We start from the raw sequence: 16,025 nt of genomic DNA, 5'->3' as shown, positions 1-16,025 counted from the left end.
CGCGTCTGACTCCAGATCAGAAGGTTGCGTGTTCAAATCACGTCGGGTCAACCCATCTCTTCTTTACATTAAACGTATGAAGTCCAATTCAAGTGTTTTCATAAATATTGAAGCGTGTAAAAAAGAAGCCTCTAATATGACAAACACTCCTTTCCACTCTGTAAAGTGATATATTTGGATCTTGACCCATTGGCTTTTTTTAACTGCCAATATGAAGTCTAAAGGAAATGTGAAAATATTTGATCTGAATTTAAAATCACACTCCTTCGAGCCGGAATTGAACCAGCGACCTAAGGATACCAACAACTCATCTACAGTCCTCCGCTCTACCAGCTGAGCTATCGAAGGATGGAAAAAGCATAAGGCACGAAAAGTTTCCAAGAAAATCAGACATCCGTACCTCTCGAGGTTATTGAGAAAAATAGGCTCCATTTTTGTGGTGAATGCGTCAACGGCCATGCAAAGGAAGCAATAACCTGTTTTTTAAGACCTCGTGGCGCAACGGTAGCGCGTCTGACTCCAGATCAGAAGGTTGCGTGTTCAAATCACGTCGGGGTCAAGCCGTCTCTTCTTTACATTAAAAGTATGAAGTCCAACGTCAAGTGTTTTCATCCAGCTTTGTTTTCATAATTATTGAAGCTTGTAAAAAAGAAGCCTCTAATATGACAAACACTCCTTCCACTCTGTAAAGTGATATATTTGGATCTTGACCCATTGGCTTTTTTTAACTGCCAATATGAAGTCTAAAGGAAATGTGAAAATATTTGATCTGAACTTAAAATCACACTCCTTCGAGCCGGAATTGAACCAGCGACCTAAGGATACCCAACAACTCATCTACAGTCCTCCGCTCTACCAGCTGAGCTATCGAAGGATGTAACGCATAAGGCACCAGATGGTGTCAAGAAATTCAGACATACGTACCTCTCGAGGTTATTGGGAAAAATAGGCTCCTTATTGGGGTGAATGCATCAACGGCCATGGAAAGGAAGCAATAACCTGTTTTTTAAGACCTTGTGGCGCAACGGTAGCGCGTCTTACTCCAGATCAGAAGGTTGCGTTTTCAAATCACGTCGGGGACAAGCCATCTCTTCTTTACATTAAAAGTATGAAGTCCAAAGTCAAGCGTTTTCATCATAAGGCACCAGAAGGTGTCAAGAAATTCAGACGTCCGTACCTCTCGAGGTTATTGGGAAAAATAGGCTCCTTTTTGTGGTGAATGCGTCAACGGCCATGCAAAGGAAGCAATAACCTGTTTTTTAAGACCTCGTGGCGCAACGGTAGCGCGTCTGACTCCAGATCAGAAGGTTGCGTGTTCAAATCACGTCGGGGTCAACCCATCTCTTCTTTACATTAAACGTATGAAGTCCAATTCAAGTGTTTTCATAAATATTGAAGCGTGTAAAAAAGAAGCCTCTAATATGACAAACGCTCTTTCCACTCTGTAAGGTGATATATTTGGATCTTGACCCATTGGCTTTTTTAACTGCCAATACGAGGTCTATAGGAAATGTGAAAATATTTGCTCTGAATTTAAAATCACACTCCTTGGAGCCGCAATCGAACCAGCGACCTAAGGATACCCAACAACTCATCTACAGTCCTCCGCTCTACCAGCTGAGCTATCGAAGGATGTAACGCATAAGGCACCAGAAGGTGTCAAGAAATTCAGACATCCGTACCTCTCGAGGTTATTGGGAAAAGTAGGCTCCTTTTTGTGGTGAATGCGTCAACAGCCATGCAAAGGAAGCAATAACCTGTTTTTTAAGACTTCGTGGCGCAATGGTAGCGCGTCTGACTCCAGATCAGAAGGTTGCGTGTTCAAATCACGTCGGGGTCAAGCCATCTCTTCTTTACATTAAAAGTATGAAGTCCAACGTCAAGTGTTTTCATCCAGCTTTGTTTTCATAATTATCGAAGCTTGTAAAAAAGAAGCCTCTAATATGACAAACACTCCTTCCACTCTGTAAAGTGATATATTTGGATCTTGACCCATTGGCTTTTTTTAACTGCCAATATGAAGTCTAAAGGAAATGTGAAAATATTTGATCTGAATTTAAAATCACACTCCTTCGAGCCGGAATTGAACCAGCGACCTAAGGATACCCAACAACTCATCTACAGTCCTCCGCTCTACCAGCTGAGCTATCGAAGGATGGAAAAAGCGTAAGGCACGAAAAGTTTCCAAGAAAATCAGACATCCGTACCTCTCGAGGTTATTGAAAACAATAGGCTCCATTTTTGTGGTGAATGCGTCAACGGCCATGTAAAGGAAGCAATAACCTGTTTTTTAAGACCTCGTGGCGCAACGGTAGCGCGTCTGACTCCAGATCAGAAGGTTGCGTGTTCAAATCACGTCGGGGTCAAGCTGTCTCTTCTTTACATTAAAAGTATGAAGTCCAACGTCAAGTGTTTTCATAATTATTGAAGCGTGTAAAAAAGAAGCCTCTAATATGACAAACGCTCCTTCCACTCTGTAAGGTGATATATTTGGATCTTGACCCATTGGTTTTTTTAACTGCCAATACGAGGTCTAAAGGAAATGTGAAAATATTTGCTCTGAATTTAAAATCACACTCCTTGGAGCCGCAACCGAACCAGCGACCTAAGGATACCCAACAACTCATCTTCAGTCCTTCGCTCTACCAGCTGAGCTATAGAAGGATGGAAAAATCGTAAGGCACGAAAAGTTTCCAAGAAAATCAGACATCCGTACCTCTTGAGGTTATTGGGAAAAGTAGGCTCCTTATTGGGGTGAATGCATCAACGGCCAGGCAAAGGAAGCAATAACCTGCTTTTTAAGTCCTTGTGACGCAACGGTAGCGCGTCTGACTCCAGATCAGAAGGTTGCATGTTCAAATCACGTTGGGGTCAAGCCATCTCTTCTTTACATTAAAAGTATGAAGTCCAATTCAAGTGTTTTCATAAATATTGAAGCATGTAAAAAAGAAGCCTCTAATATGACAAACGCTCTTCCACTCTGTAAGGTGATATATTTGGATCTTGACCCATTGGCTTTTTTAACTGCCAATACGAGGTCTATAGGAAATGTGAAAATATTTGATCTGAATTTAAAATCACACTCCTTGGAGCCGCAATCGAACCAGCGACCTAAGGATACCCAACAACTCATCTACAGTCCTCCGCTCTACCAGCTGAGCTATCGAAGGATGTAACGCATAAGGCACCAGAAGGTGTCAAGAAATTCAGACATCCGTACCTCTCGAGGTTATTGGGAAAAATAGGCTCCTTTTTGTGGTGAATGCGTCAACAGCCATGCAAAGGAAGCAATAACCTGTTTTTTAAGACTTCGTGGCGCAATGGTAGCGCGTCTGACTCCAGATCAGAAGGTTGCGTGTTCAAATCACGTCGGGGTCAAGCCATCTCTTCTTTACATTAAAAGTATGAAGTCCAACGTCAAGTGTTTTCATCCAGCTTTGTTTTCATAATTATTGAAGCTTGTAAAAAAGAAGCCTCTAATATGACAAACACTCCTTCCACTCTGTAAAGTGATATATTTGGATCTTGACCCATTGGCTTTTTTTAACTGCCAATATGAAGTCTAAAGGAAATGTGAAAATATTTGATCTGAATTTAAAATCACACTCCTTCGAGCCGGAATTGAACCAGCGACCTAAGGATACCCAACAACTCATCTACAGTCCTCCGCTCTACCAGCTGAGCTATCGAAGGATGTAACGCATAAGGCACCAGATGGTGTCAAGAAATTCAGACATACGTACCTCTCGAGGTTATTGGGAAAAATAGGCTCCTTATTGGGGTGAATGCATCAACGGCCATGGAAAGGAAGCAATAACCTGTTTTTTAAGACCTTATGGCGCAACGGTAGCTCGTCTTACTCCAGATCAGAAGATTGCGTTTTCAAATCACGTCGGGGACAAGCCATCTCTTCTTTACATTAAAAGTATGAAGTCCAAAGTCAAGCGTTTTCATCATAAGGCACCAGAAGGTGTCAAGAAATTCAGACGTCCGTACCTCTCGAGGTTATTGGGAAAAATAGGCTCCTTTTTGTGGTGAATGCGTCAACGGCCATGCAAAGGAAGCAATAACCTGTTTTTTAAGACCTCGTGGCGCAACGGTAGCGCGTCTGACTCCAGATCAGAAGGTTGCGTGTTCAAATCACGTCGGGGTCAACCCATCTCTTCTTTACATTAAACGTATGAAGTCCAATTCAAGTGTTTTCATAAATATTGAAGCGTGTAAAAAAGAAGCCTCTAATATGACAAACACTCCTTCCACTCTGTAAAGTGATATATTTGGATCTTGACCCATTGGCTTTTTTTAACTGCCAATATGAAGTCTAAAGGAAATGTGAAAATATTTGATCTGAATTTAAAATCACACTCCTTCGAGCCGGAATTGAACCAGCGACCTAAGGATACCCAACAACTCATCTACAGTCCTCCGCTCTACCAGCTGAGCTATCGAAGGATGGAAAAAGCATAAGGCACGAAAAGTTTCCAAGAAAATCAGACATCCGTACCTCTCGAGGTTATTGAGAAAAATAGGCTCCATTTTTGTGGTGAATGCGTCAACGGCCATGCAAAGGAAGCAATAACCTGTTTTTTAAGACCTCGTGGCGCAACGGTAGCGCGTCTGACTCCAGATCAGAAGGTTGCGTGTTCAAATCACGTCGGGGTCAAGCCGTCTCTTCTTTACATTAAAAGTATGAAGTCCAACGTCAAGTGTTTTCATCCAACTTTGTTTTCATAATTATTGAAGCTTGTAAAAAAGAAGCCTCTAATATGACAAACACTCCTTCCACTCTGTAAAGTGATATATTTGGAATCTTGACCCATTTTATTTTTTTAACTGCCAATATGAAGTCTAAAGGAAATGTGAAAATATTTGATCTGAACTTAAAATCACACTCCTTCGAGCCGGAATTGAACCAGCGACCTAAGGATACCCAACAACTCATCTACAGTCCTCCGCTCTACCAGCTGAGCTATCGAAGGATGTAACGCATAAGGCACCAGAAGGTGTCAAGAAATTCAGACATCCGTACCTCTTGAGGTTATTGGGAAAAGTAGGGTCCTTTTTGTGGTGAATGCGTCAACAGGCATGCAAAGGAAGCAATAACCTGTTTTTTAAGACTTCGTGGCGCAATGGTAGCGCGTCTGACTCCAGATCAGAAGGTTCCGTGTTCAAATCACGTCGGGGTCAAGCCATCTCTTCTTTACATTAAAAGTATGAAGTCCAACGTCAAGTGTTTTCATCCAGCTTTGTTTTCATAATTATTGAAGCTTGTAAAAAAGAAGCCTCTAATATGACAAACACTCCTTCCACTCTGTAAAGTGATATATTTGGATCTTGACCCATTGGCTTTTTTTAACTGCCAATATGAAGTCTAAAGGAAATGTGAAAATATTTGATCTGAATTTAAAATCACACTCCTTCGAGCCGGAATTGAACCAGCGACCTAAGGATACCCAACAACTCATCTACAGTCCTCCGCTCTACCAGCTGAGCTATCGAAGGATGGAAAAAGCGTAAGGCACGAAAAGTTTCCAAGAAAATCAGACATCCGTACCTCTCGAGGTTATTGAAAACAATAGGCTCCATTTTTGTGGTGAATGCGTCAACGGCCATGCAAAGGAAGCAATAAACTGTTTTTTAAGACCTCCTGGCGCAACGGTAGCGCGTCTGACTCCAGATCAGAAGGTTGCGTGTTCAAATCACGTCGGGGTCAAGCTGTCTCTTCTTTACATTAAAAGTATGAAGTCCAACGTCAAGTGTTTTCATAATTATTGAAGCGTGTAAAAAAGAAGCCTCTAATATGACAAACGCTCCTTCCACTCTGTAAGGTGATATATTTGGATCTTGACCCATTGGTTTTTTTAACTGCCAATACGAGGTCTAAAGGAAATGTGAAAATATTTGCTCTGAATTTAAAATCACACTCCTTGTAGCCGCAATCGAACCAGCGACCTAAGGATACCCAACAACTCATCTTCAGTCCTTCGCTCTACCAGCTGAGCTATAGAAGGATGGAAAAATCGTAAGGCACGAAAAGTTTCCAAGAAAATCAGACATCCGTACCTCTTGAGGTTATTGGGAAAAGTAGGCTCCTTATTGGGGTGAATGCATCAACGGCCAGGCAAAGGAAGCAATAACCTGCTTTTTAAGTCCTTGTGACGCAACGGTAGCGCGTCTGACTCCAGATCAGAAGGTTGCGTGTTCAAATCACGTTGGGGTCAAGCCATCTCTTCTTTACATTAAAAGTATGAAGTCCAACGTCAAGTGTTTTCATCCAGCTTTGTTTTCATAATTATTGAAGCTTGTAAAAAAGAAGCCTCTAACATGACAAACACTCCTTCCACTCTGTAAAGTGATATATTTGGATCTTGACCCATTGGCTTTTTTAACTGCCAATACGAAGTCTAAAGGAAATGTGAAAATATTTGATCTGAATTTAAAATCACACTCCTTCGAGCCGGAATTGAACCAGCGACCTAAGGATACCCAACAACTCATCTACAGTCCTCCGCTCTACCAGATGAGCTATCGAAGGATGGAAAAAGCGTAAGGCACGAAAAGTTTCCAAGAAAATCAGACATCCGTACCTCTCGAGGTTATTGAAACAATAGGCTCCATTTTTGTGGTGAATGCGTCAACGGCCATGTAAAGGAAGCAATAACCTGTTTTTTAAGACCTCGTGGCGCAACGGTAGCGCGTCTGACTCCAGATCAGAAGGTTGCGTGTTCAAATCACGTCGGGGTCAAGCTGTCTCTTCTTTACATTAAAAGTATGAAGTCCAACGTCAAGCGTTTTCATCATAAGGCACCAGAAGGTGTCAAGAAATTCAGACGTCCGTACCTCTCGAGGTTATTGGGAAAAATAGGCTCCTTTTTGTGGTGAATGCGTCAACGGCCATGCAAAGGAAGCAATAACCTGTTTTTTAAGACCTCGTGGCGCAACGGTAGCGCGTCTGACTCCAGATCAGAAGGTTGCGTGTTCAAATCACGTCGGGGTCAACCCATCTCTTCTTTACATTAAACGTATGAAGTCCAATTCAAGTGTTTTCATAAATATTGAAGCGTGTAAAAAAGAAGCCTCTAATATGACAAACGCTCTTTCCACTCTGTAAGGTGATATATTTGGATCTTGACCCATTGGCTTTTTTAACTGCCAATACGAGGTCTATAGGAAATGTGAAAATATTTGCTCTGAATTTAAAATCACACTCCTTGGAGCCGCAATCGAACCAGCGACCTAAGGATACCCAACAACTCATCTACAGTCCTCCGCTCTACCAGCTGAGCTATCGAAGGATGTAACGCATAAGGCACCAGAAGGTGTCAAGAAATTCAGACATCCGTACCTCTCGAGGTTATTGGGAAAAGTAGGGTCCTTTTTGTGGTGAATGCGTCAACAGGCATGCAAAGGAAGCAATAACCTGTTTTTTAAGACTTCGTGGCGCAATGGTAGCGCGTCTGACTCCAGATCAGAAGGTTCCGTGTTCAAATCACGTCGGGGTCAAGCCATCTCTTCTTTACATTAAAAGTATGAAGTCCAACGTCAAGTGTTTTCATCCAGCTTTGTTTTCATAATTATTGAAGCTTGTAAAAAAGAAGCCTCTAATATGACAAACACTCCTTCCACTCTGTAAAGTGATATATTTGGATCTTGACCCATTGGCTTTTTTTAACTGCCAATATGAAGTCTAAAGGAAATGTGAAAATATTTGATCTGAATTTAAAATCACACTCCTTCGAGCCGGAATTGAACCAGCGACCTAAGGATACCCAACAACTCATCTACAGTCCTCCGCTCTACCAGCTGAGCTATCGAAGGATGGAAAAAGCGTAAGGCACGAAAAGTTTCCAAGAAAATCAGACATCCGTACCTCTCGAGGTTATTGAAAACAATAGGCTCCATTTTTGTGGTGAATGCGTCAACGGCCATGCAAAGGAAGCAATAAGCTGTTTTTTAAGACCTCCTAGCGCAACGGTAGCGCGTCTGACTCCAGATCAGAAGGTTGCGTGTTCAAATCACGTCGGGGTCAAGCTGTCTCTTCTTTACATTAAAAGTATGAAGTCCAACGTCAAGTGTTTTCATAATTATTGAAGCGTGTAAAAAAGAAGCCTCTAATATGACAAACGCTCCTTCCACTCTGTAAGGTGATATATTTGGATCTTGACCCATTGGTTTTTTTAACTGCCAATACGAGGTCTAAAGGAAATGTGAAAATATTTGCTCTGAATTTAAAATCACACTCCTTGTAGCCGCAATCGAACCAGCGACCTAAGGATACCCAACAACTCATCTTCAGTCCTTCGCTCTACCAGCTGAGCTATAGAAGGATGGAAAAATCGTAAGGCACGAAAAGTTTCCAAGAAAATCAGACATCCGTACCTCTTGAGGTTATTGGGAAAAGTAGGCTCCTTATTGGGGTGAATGCATCAACGGCCAGGCAAAGGAAGCAATAACCTGCTTTTTAAGTCCTTGTGACGCAACGGTAGCGCGTCTGACTCCAGATCAGAAGGTTGCGTGTTCAAATCACGTTGGGGTCAAGCCATCTCTTCTTTACATTAAAAGTATGAAGTCCAACGTCAAGTGTTTTCATCCAGCTTTGTTTTCATAATTATTGAAGCTTGTAAAAAAGAAGCCTCTAACATGACAAACACTCCTTCCACTCTGTAAAGTGATATATTTGGATCTTGACCCATTGGCTTTTTTTAACTGCCAATACGAAGTCTAAAGGAAATTCGAAAATATTTGATCTGAATTTAAAATCACACTCCTTCGAGCCAGAATTGAACCAGCGACCTGAGGATACCCAACAACTCATCTACAGTCCTCCGCTCTACCAGCTGAGCTATCGAAGGATGTAACGCATAAGGCACCAGATGGTGTCAAGAAATTCAGACATACGTACCTCTCGAGGTTATTGGGAAAAATAGGCTCCTTATTGGGGTGAATGCATCAACGGCCATGGAAAGGAAGCAATAACCTGTTTTTTAAGACCTTGTGGCGCAACGGTAGCGCGTCTTACTCCAGATCAGAAGGTTGCGTTTTCAAATCACGTCGGGGACAAGCCATCTCTTCTTTACATTAAAAGTATGAAGTCCAAAGTCAAGCGTTTTCATCATAAGGCACCAGAAGGTGTCAAGAAATTCAGACGTCCGTACCTCTCGAGGTTATTGGGAAAAATAGGCTCCTTTTTGTGGTGAATGCGTCAACGGCCATGCAAAGGAAGCAATAACCTGTTTTTTAAGACCTCGTGGCGCAACGGTAGCGCGTCTGACTCCAGATCAGAAGGTTGCGTGTTCAAATCACGTCGGGGTCAACCCATCTCTTCTTTACATTAAACGTATGAAGTCCAATTCAAGTGTTTTCATAAATATTGAAGCATGTAAAAAAGAAGCCTCTAATATGACAAACGCTCTTTCCACTCTGTAAGGTGATATATTTGGATCTTGACCCATTGGCTTTTTTAACTGCCAATACGAGGTCTATAGGAAATGTGAAAATATTTGCTCTGAATTTAAAATCACACTCCTTGGAGCCGCAATCGAACCAGCGACCTAAGGATACCCAACAACTCATCTACAGTCCTCCGCTCTACCAGCTGAGCTGTCGAAGGATGTAACGCATAAGGCACCAGAAGGTGTCAAGAAATTCAGACATCCGTACCTCTCGAGGTTATTGGGAAAAATAGGCTCCTTTTTGTGGTGAATGCATCAACAGCCATGCAAAGGAAGCAATAACCTGTTTTTTAAGACTTCGTGGAGCAATGGTAGCGCGTCTGACTCCAGATCAGAAGGTTGCGTGTTCAAATCACGTCGGGGTCAAGCCATCTCTTCTTTACATTAAAAGTATGAAGTCCAACGTCAAGTGTTTTCATCCAGCTTTGTTTTCATAATTATCGAAGCTTGTAAAAAAGAAGCCTCTAATATGACAAACACTCCTTCCACTCTGTAAAGTGATATATTTGGATCTTGACCCATTGGCTTTTTTTTAACTGCCAATATGAAGTCTAAAGGAAATGTGAAAATATTTGATCTGAATTTAAAATCCTCTCCTTGAACTGTCACCTTATCGTGGTGGAGAGGTTTGAGTACCCGAATGATCCTGGGAGCTATGTTGTCTGGGGCTATATGCTCCTGGTAGGGTCTCCCAAGGCAAACAGGTCCTTGGTGACGGGCCAGACTAAGAACAGTTCATAAAACCCCTTATGGCAGATTTAAAATCAAGGACCGTGACGTCGCCCGGCATGGCGCAGCCGGGGCCCCACCCTGGAGCCAGGCCCGGGGTTGGGGCCCGTATGCGAGCGCCTGGTGGCCAGGCCTTCCCCCATGGGGTCCGGCCGGGCTTAGCCCGAAGGAGTGACGTGGGGCCGCCCTCCTGTGGGCTCACCACCTGCAGGAGGGAGCGTAAGGGGCCGGTGCATAGAGGATCGGGCGACAGTCGAAGGCGAGACCCCCGACGACCCGATCTCTGGACACGGAATCTGGCTTTAGGGACGTGGAATGTCACCTCGTTGGCGGGGAAGGAGCCTGAGCTTGTGCGGGAGGTCGAGAGGTACCGACTAGAGATAGTCGGGCTCACCTCAACGCACAGCTTGGGCTCTGGAACCACACTTCTTGAGAGAGGCTGGACTCTCTACCACTCTGGAGTTGCCCATGGTGAGAGGCGGAGGGCAGGAGTGGGTTTGCTAATAGCCCCCCAGCTCAGCCGCCATGTGTTGGAGTTTACCCCGGTGAACGAGAGGGTCGCTTCCCTGCGCCTTCGAGTCGGGGATAGGTCTCTCACTGTCGTTTGTGCCTACGGGCCGAACGGCAGTGCGGACTACCCGGCCTTCTTGGAGTCTCTGGGAGGGGTGCTGGAAAGTGCTCCAACTGGAGACTCCGTAGTTCTACTGGGGGACTTCAACGCTCACGTGGGCAGTGACAGTGACACCTGGAGGGGCGTGATTGGGAGGAACGGCCCCCCTGACCTGAATCCGAGCGGTGTTCTGTTATTGGATTTCTGTGCTAACCACGGTTTGTCCATAACGAACACCATGTTCAAGCATAAGGGTGTCCACCAGTGCACGTGGCACCAGGACACCCTTGGCCGGAGGTCGATGATCGACTTTGTGGTCGTGTCATCAGACCTTCGGTCATATGTCTTGGACACTCGGGTGAAGAGAGGGGCGGAGCTGTCAACTGATCACCACCTGGTGGTGAGTTGGATCCGATGGCGGGGGAGGAAGCTGGACAGACTCGGCAGACCCAAACGTACTGTGAGGGTCTGTTGGGAACGTTTGGCCGAGCCCCCTGTCAGAGAGATCTTCAACTCCCACCTCCGGCAGAGCTTCGACCGGATCCCGAGGGAGTCTGGAGATATTGAGTCCGAGTGGACCATGTTCTCCACCTCCATTGTCGCTGCGGCTGCTCGGAGCTGTGGCCGTAAGGTCTCCGGTGCCTGTCGAGGCGGCAATCCCCGAACCCGGTGGTGGACACCGGAAGTAAGGGATGCTGTCAAGCTGAAGAAGGAGTCCTATCGGGCCTGGATGGCTTGTGGGACTCCGGAGGCAGCTGACGGGTACCGGCAGGCCAAGCGGACTGCAGCCCGGGTAGTCGTGGAGGCAAAAACTCGGGCCTGGGAGGAGTTCGGTGAGGCCATGGAGAAGGACTATCGGTTGGCCTCGAAGAGATTCTGGCAAACTGTTCGACGCCTCAGGAGGGGGAAGCAGTGCCCTACCAACACTGTTTACAGTAGAGATGGGCACCTGTTGACCTCAACTGGGGATATCGTCGGGCGGTGGAAGGAATACTTCGAGGATCTTCTCAATCCCACCGACTTGTGTTCCGTTGAGGAAGCAGTGGCTGGGGACTCGGGGGGGCACTCGTCCATCACCCGGGCTGAAGTCATCGAGGTAGTTAAAAAGCTCCTCGGTGGCAAGGCACCGGGGGTGGACGAGATCCGCCCCGAGTACCTCAAGTCTCTGGATGTTGTGGGGCTGTCTTGGCTGGCACGCCTCTGCAACATCGCATGGCGGTTGGGGACAGTACCTCTGGACTGGCAGACCGGGGTGGTGGTCCCTCTTTTCAAGAAGGGGGACCGGAGAGTGTGTTCCAACTATAGGGGGATCACACTTCTCAGCCTCCCTGGAAAAGTCTATGCCAGGGTACTGGAGAGGAGAATTCGGCCGATAGTGGAACCTCGGATCCAGGAGGAACAGTGTGGTTTTCGTCCCGGTCGTGGAACACTGGACCAGCTCTATACCCTTTCCAGGGTGCTGGAGGGTTCATGGGAGTTTGCCCAACCAGTCCACATGTGTTTTGTGGACTTGGAGAAGGCATTCGACCGTGTTCCTCGCGACATCCTGTGGAGGGTGCTCCGGGAGTATGGGGTCGGCGGCTCCCTACTTAGGGCTGTTCGGTCCCTGTACGACCGGAGCAAGAGCTTGGTTCGCATTGCCGGCAGTAAGTCAGACCTGTTCCCGGTGCATGTTGGACTCCGGCAGGGCTGCCCTTTGTCACCGGTTCTGTTCATAATTTTTATGGACAGAATTTCTAGGCGCAGCCAAGGGCCGGAGAGTGTCCGGTTTGGGGACCATACGATTTCGTCGCTGCTTTTTGCGGATGATGTTGTCGTGTTGGCATCCTCAGACCAGGACCTTCAGTGTGCATTGGGACGGTTTGCAGCCGAGTGTGAATCGGCTGGGATGAGAATCAGCACCTCCAAGTCCGAGGCCATGGTTCTCAGTCGGAAAAGGGTGGATTGCCCACTCCAGGTTGGTGGAGAGTTCCTGCCTCAAGTGGAGGAGTTCAGGTATCTTGGAGTCTTGTTCACGAGTGAGGGAAGGATGGAACGTGAGATTGACAGACGGATCGGTGCAGCTTCTGCAGTAATGCGGTCGCTGTACCGGTCTGTCGTGGTGAAGAAGGAGCTGAGCTGTAAGGCAAAGCTCTCGATTTACCGGTCAATCTACGTTCCTACTCTCACCTATGGTCATGAGCTGTGGGTCATGACCGAAAAGACAAGATCCCGGATACAGGCGGCCGAAATGAGCTTTCTCCGTCGGGTGGCTGGGCGCTCCCTTAGAGATAGGGTGAGAAGCTCGGTCACTCGGGAGGAGCTCAGAGTAGAGCCGTTGCTCCTCCACATCGAGAGGAGCCAGCTGAGGTGGCTCGGGCATCTATTTCGGATGCCTCCTGGACGCCTTCCCAGGGAGGTGTTCCAGGCACGTCTCACCGGGAGGAGGCCCCGGGGAAGACCTAGGACACGCTGGAGGGACTATGTCTCCCGGCTGGCCTGGGAACGCCTCGGGGTCCCCCCGGAAGAGCTGGAGGAAGTGGCTAGGGAGAGGGAAGTCTGGGCGTCTCTGCTTAGACTGTTGCCCCCGCGACCCGGCCCCGGATAAGCGGAAGATGATGGATGGATGGATGGATGGATGAATTTAAAATCACACTCCTTCGAGCCGGAATTGAACCAGCGACCTAAGGATACCCAACAACTCATCTACAGTCCTCCGCTCTACCAGATGAGCTATCGAAGGATGGAAAAAGCGTAAGGCACGAAAAGTTTCCAAGAAAATCAGACATCCGTACCTCTCGAGGTTATTGAAAACAATAGGCTCCATTTTTGTGGTGAATGCGTCAACGGCCATGTAAAGGAAGCAATAACCTGTTTTTTAAGACCTCGTGGCGCAACGGTAGCGCGTCTGACTCCAGATCAGAAGGTTGCGTGTTCAAATCACGTCGGGGTCAAGCTGTCTCTTCTTTACATTAAAAGTATGACGTCCAACGTCAAGTGTTTTCATAATTATTGAAGCGTGTAAAAAAGAAGCCTCTAATATGACAAACGCTCCTTCCACTCTGTAAGGTGATATATTTGGATCTTGACCCATTGGTTTTTTTTAACTGCCAATACAAGGTCTAAAGGAAATGTGAAAATATTTGCTCTGAATTTAAAATCACACTCCTTGGAGCCGCAACCGAACCAGCGACCTAAGGATACCCAACAACTCATCTTCAGTCCTTCGCTCTACCAGCTGAGCTATAGAAGGATGGAAAAATCGTAAGGCACGAAAAGTTTCCAAGAAAATCAGACATCCGTACCTCTTGAGGTTATTGGGAAAAGTAGGCTCCTTATTGGGGTGAATGCGTCAACGGCCAGGCAAAAGGAAGCAATAACCTGCTTTTTAAGTCCCTTGTGACGCAACGGTAGCGCGTCTGACTCCAGATCAGAAGGTTGCATGTTCAAATCACGTTGGGGTCAAGCCCATCTCTTCTTACATAAAAGTATGAAGTCCAATTCAAGTGTTTTCATAAATATTGAAGCATGTAAAAAAGAAGCCTCTAATATGACAAACGCTCTTTCCACTCTGTAAGGTCATATATTTGGATCTTGACCCATTGGCTTTTTTAACTGCCAATACGAGGTCTATAGGAAATGTTGAAAATATTTGATCTGAATTTAAAATCACACTCCTTGGAGCCGCAATCGAACCAGCGACCTAAGGATACCCAACAACTCATCTACAGTCCTCCGCTCTACCAGCTGAGCTATCGAAGGATGTAACGCATAAGGCACCAGAAGGTGTCAAGAAATTCAGACATCCGTACCTCTCGAGGTTATTGGGAAAAATAGGCTCCTTTTTGTGGTGAATGCGTCAACAGCCATGCAAAGAAGCAATAACCTGTTTTTTAAGACTTCGTGGCGCAATGGTAGCGCGTCTGACTCCAGATCAGAAGGTTGCGTGTTCAAATCACGTCGGGGGTCAAGCCATCTCTTCTTTACATTAAAAGTATGAAGTCCAACGTCAAGTGTTTTCATCCAGCTTTGTTTTCATAATTATTGAAGCTTGTAAAAAGAAGCCTCTAATATGACAAACACTCCTTCCACTCTGTAAAGTGATATATTTTGGATCTTGACCCCATGGCTTTTTTTAAACTGCCATATGAAGTCTAAAGGAAATGTGAAATATTTGATCTGAATTTAAAATCACACTCCTTCGAGCCGGAATTGAACCAGCGACCTAAGGATACCCAACAACTCATCTACAGTCCTCCGCTCTACCAGCTGAGCTATCGAAGGATGTAACGCATAGGCACCAGATGGTGTCAAAGAAATTCAGACATACGTACCTCTAGAGGTTATTGGGAAAAATAGGCTCCTTATTGGGGTGAATGCATCAACGGCCATGGAAAGGGCAATAACCCTGTTTTTTAAGACCTTATGGCGCAACGGTAGCTCGTCTTACTCCAGATCAGAAGATTTGCGTTTTCAAAATCACGTCGGGGACAAGCATCTCTTTCTTTACATTAAAAGTATGAAGTCCAAAGTCAAGCGTTTTCATCATAAGGCACCAAGTGTCAAGAAATTCAGACGATTCCGTACCGTACTCTCGAGGTTATTGGGAAAATAGGCTCCTTTTTGTGGTGAATGCGCTCAACGGCCATGCAAAGGTAAGCAATAACCTGTTTTTTAAGACCTCGTGGCGCTACGGTAGCGCGTCTGACCCAGATCAGAAGGTTGCGTGTTCAAATCACGTCGGGGTCAACCATCTCTTCTTTACATTAAACGTATGAAGTCCAATTCAAGTGTTTTCATAAATATTGAAGCGTGTAAAAAAGAAGCCTCTAATATGACAAACACTCCTTCCACTCTGTAAAGTGATATATTTGGATCTTGACCCATTGGCTTTTTTTAACTGCCAATATGAAGTCTAAAGGAAATGTGAAAATATTTGATCTGAATTTAAAATCACACTCCTTCGAGGCCGGAATTGAACCAGACCTAAGGATACCCAACAACTCATCTACAGTCCTCCGCTCTACCAGCTGAGCTATCGAAGGATGGAAAAGCATAAGGCACGAAAAGTTTCCAAGAAAATCAGACATCCGTACCTCTCGAGGTTATTGAGAAAAATAGGCTCCATTTTTTGTGGTGAATGCGTCAACGGCCATGCAAAGGAAGCAATAACCTGTTTTTTAAGACCTCGTGGCGCAAACGGTAGCAGCGTCTGACTCCAGATCAGAAGGTTGCGTGTTCAAATCACGTCGGGG

At 45.6% G+C, this 16,025-nt stretch overlaps 25 non-coding genes across 25 annotated transcripts; 14 read left to right on the top strand and 11 right to left on the bottom strand.

Moving 5' to 3' along the window:
* Window positions 1-262: 262 nt before the first annotated feature.
* trnay-gua (transfer RNA tyrosine (anticodon GUA)) lies at window positions 263-348 on the bottom strand. Its single transcript is given in 2 exon segments — window positions 263-298; window positions 312-348. It is a non-coding gene; the product is annotated as a tRNA-Tyr (tRNA).
* Window positions 349-487: 139 nt separating this feature from the next.
* On the top strand, window positions 488-559 carry trnaw-cca (transfer RNA tryptophan (anticodon CCA)). Its single transcript has one exon. It is a non-coding gene; the product is annotated as a tRNA-Trp (tRNA).
* A 228-nt stretch (window positions 560-787) lies between these two features.
* Window positions 788-874, bottom strand: trnay-gua (transfer RNA tyrosine (anticodon GUA)). Its single transcript is given in 2 exon segments — window positions 788-823; window positions 838-874. It is a non-coding gene; the product is annotated as a tRNA-Tyr (tRNA).
* A 389-nt stretch (window positions 875-1,263) lies between these two features.
* Window positions 1,264-1,335, top strand: trnaw-cca (transfer RNA tryptophan (anticodon CCA)). Its single transcript has one exon. It is a non-coding gene; the product is annotated as a tRNA-Trp (tRNA).
* Window positions 1,336-1,768: 433 nt separating this feature from the next.
* On the top strand, window positions 1,769-1,840 carry trnaw-cca (transfer RNA tryptophan (anticodon CCA)). Its single transcript has one exon. It is a non-coding gene; the product is annotated as a tRNA-Trp (tRNA).
* Window positions 1,841-2,068: 228 nt separating this feature from the next.
* On the bottom strand, window positions 2,069-2,155 carry trnay-gua (transfer RNA tyrosine (anticodon GUA)). Its single transcript is given in 2 exon segments — window positions 2,069-2,104; window positions 2,119-2,155. It is a non-coding gene; the product is annotated as a tRNA-Tyr (tRNA).
* Window positions 2,156-2,294: 139 nt separating this feature from the next.
* On the top strand, window positions 2,295-2,366 carry trnaw-cca (transfer RNA tryptophan (anticodon CCA)). Its single transcript has one exon. It is a non-coding gene; the product is annotated as a tRNA-Trp (tRNA).
* A 940-nt stretch (window positions 2,367-3,306) lies between these two features.
* trnaw-cca (transfer RNA tryptophan (anticodon CCA)) lies at window positions 3,307-3,378 on the top strand. Its single transcript has one exon. It is a non-coding gene; the product is annotated as a tRNA-Trp (tRNA).
* A 228-nt stretch (window positions 3,379-3,606) lies between these two features.
* trnay-gua (transfer RNA tyrosine (anticodon GUA)) lies at window positions 3,607-3,693 on the bottom strand. The gene is given in 2 exon segments: window positions 3,607-3,642; window positions 3,657-3,693. It is a non-coding gene; the product is annotated as a tRNA-Tyr (tRNA).
* Window positions 3,694-4,082: 389 nt separating this feature from the next.
* trnaw-cca (transfer RNA tryptophan (anticodon CCA)) lies at window positions 4,083-4,154 on the top strand. Its single transcript has one exon. It is a non-coding gene; the product is annotated as a tRNA-Trp (tRNA).
* Window positions 4,155-4,365: 211 nt separating this feature from the next.
* trnay-gua (transfer RNA tyrosine (anticodon GUA)) lies at window positions 4,366-4,452 on the bottom strand. The gene is given in 2 exon segments: window positions 4,366-4,401; window positions 4,416-4,452. It is a non-coding gene; the product is annotated as a tRNA-Tyr (tRNA).
* Window positions 4,453-4,591: 139 nt separating this feature from the next.
* On the top strand, window positions 4,592-4,663 carry trnaw-cca (transfer RNA tryptophan (anticodon CCA)). The gene has a single exon. It is a non-coding gene; the product is annotated as a tRNA-Trp (tRNA).
* Window positions 4,664-4,892: 229 nt separating this feature from the next.
* trnay-gua (transfer RNA tyrosine (anticodon GUA)) lies at window positions 4,893-4,979 on the bottom strand. Its single transcript is given in 2 exon segments — window positions 4,893-4,928; window positions 4,943-4,979. It is a non-coding gene; the product is annotated as a tRNA-Tyr (tRNA).
* Window positions 4,980-5,115: 136 nt separating this feature from the next.
* On the top strand, window positions 5,116-5,187 carry trnaw-cca (transfer RNA tryptophan (anticodon CCA)). Its single transcript has one exon. It is a non-coding gene; the product is annotated as a tRNA-Trp (tRNA).
* Window positions 5,188-5,415: 228 nt separating this feature from the next.
* On the bottom strand, window positions 5,416-5,502 carry trnay-gua (transfer RNA tyrosine (anticodon GUA)). Its single transcript is given in 2 exon segments — window positions 5,416-5,451; window positions 5,466-5,502. It is a non-coding gene; the product is annotated as a tRNA-Tyr (tRNA).
* Window positions 5,503-5,924: 422 nt separating this feature from the next.
* trnaf-gaa (transfer RNA phenylalanine (anticodon GAA)) lies at window positions 5,925-6,011 on the bottom strand. Its single transcript is given in 2 exon segments — window positions 5,925-5,960; window positions 5,975-6,011. It is a non-coding gene; the product is annotated as a tRNA-Phe (tRNA).
* Window positions 6,012-6,673: 662 nt separating this feature from the next.
* trnaw-cca (transfer RNA tryptophan (anticodon CCA)) lies at window positions 6,674-6,745 on the top strand. Its single transcript has one exon. It is a non-coding gene; the product is annotated as a tRNA-Trp (tRNA).
* A 181-nt stretch (window positions 6,746-6,926) lies between these two features.
* On the top strand, window positions 6,927-6,998 carry trnaw-cca (transfer RNA tryptophan (anticodon CCA)). Its single transcript has one exon. It is a non-coding gene; the product is annotated as a tRNA-Trp (tRNA).
* Window positions 6,999-7,431: 433 nt separating this feature from the next.
* trnaw-cca (transfer RNA tryptophan (anticodon CCA)) lies at window positions 7,432-7,503 on the top strand. Its single transcript has one exon. It is a non-coding gene; the product is annotated as a tRNA-Trp (tRNA).
* Window positions 7,504-7,731: 228 nt separating this feature from the next.
* trnay-gua (transfer RNA tyrosine (anticodon GUA)) lies at window positions 7,732-7,818 on the bottom strand. The gene is given in 2 exon segments: window positions 7,732-7,767; window positions 7,782-7,818. It is a non-coding gene; the product is annotated as a tRNA-Tyr (tRNA).
* A 422-nt stretch (window positions 7,819-8,240) lies between these two features.
* On the bottom strand, window positions 8,241-8,327 carry trnaf-gaa (transfer RNA phenylalanine (anticodon GAA)). Its single transcript is given in 2 exon segments — window positions 8,241-8,276; window positions 8,291-8,327. It is a non-coding gene; the product is annotated as a tRNA-Phe (tRNA).
* Window positions 8,328-9,241: 914 nt separating this feature from the next.
* On the top strand, window positions 9,242-9,313 carry trnaw-cca (transfer RNA tryptophan (anticodon CCA)). Its single transcript has one exon. It is a non-coding gene; the product is annotated as a tRNA-Trp (tRNA).
* A 433-nt stretch (window positions 9,314-9,746) lies between these two features.
* On the top strand, window positions 9,747-9,818 carry trnaw-cca (transfer RNA tryptophan (anticodon CCA)). The gene has a single exon. It is a non-coding gene; the product is annotated as a tRNA-Trp (tRNA).
* Window positions 9,819-13,652: 3,834 nt separating this feature from the next.
* trnaw-cca (transfer RNA tryptophan (anticodon CCA)) lies at window positions 13,653-13,724 on the top strand. Its single transcript has one exon. It is a non-coding gene; the product is annotated as a tRNA-Trp (tRNA).
* A 1,243-nt stretch (window positions 13,725-14,967) lies between these two features.
* Window positions 14,968-15,054, bottom strand: trnay-gua (transfer RNA tyrosine (anticodon GUA)). The gene is given in 2 exon segments: window positions 14,968-15,003; window positions 15,018-15,054. It is a non-coding gene; the product is annotated as a tRNA-Tyr (tRNA).
* Between the last annotated feature and the right edge of the window lie 971 nt (window positions 15,055-16,025).

This window comes from Carassius auratus, unplaced genomic scaffold (assembly GCF_003368295.1).
Source record: "Carassius auratus strain Wakin unplaced genomic scaffold, ASM336829v1 scaf_tig00030862, whole genome shotgun sequence".
Classification (NCBI taxonomy): domain Eukaryota; kingdom Metazoa; phylum Chordata; class Actinopteri; order Cypriniformes; family Cyprinidae; genus Carassius; species Carassius auratus.
The sequence above is the reverse complement of the archived record's forward strand: the minus strand, read 5'-3'. Positions and strand labels throughout refer to the sequence as shown.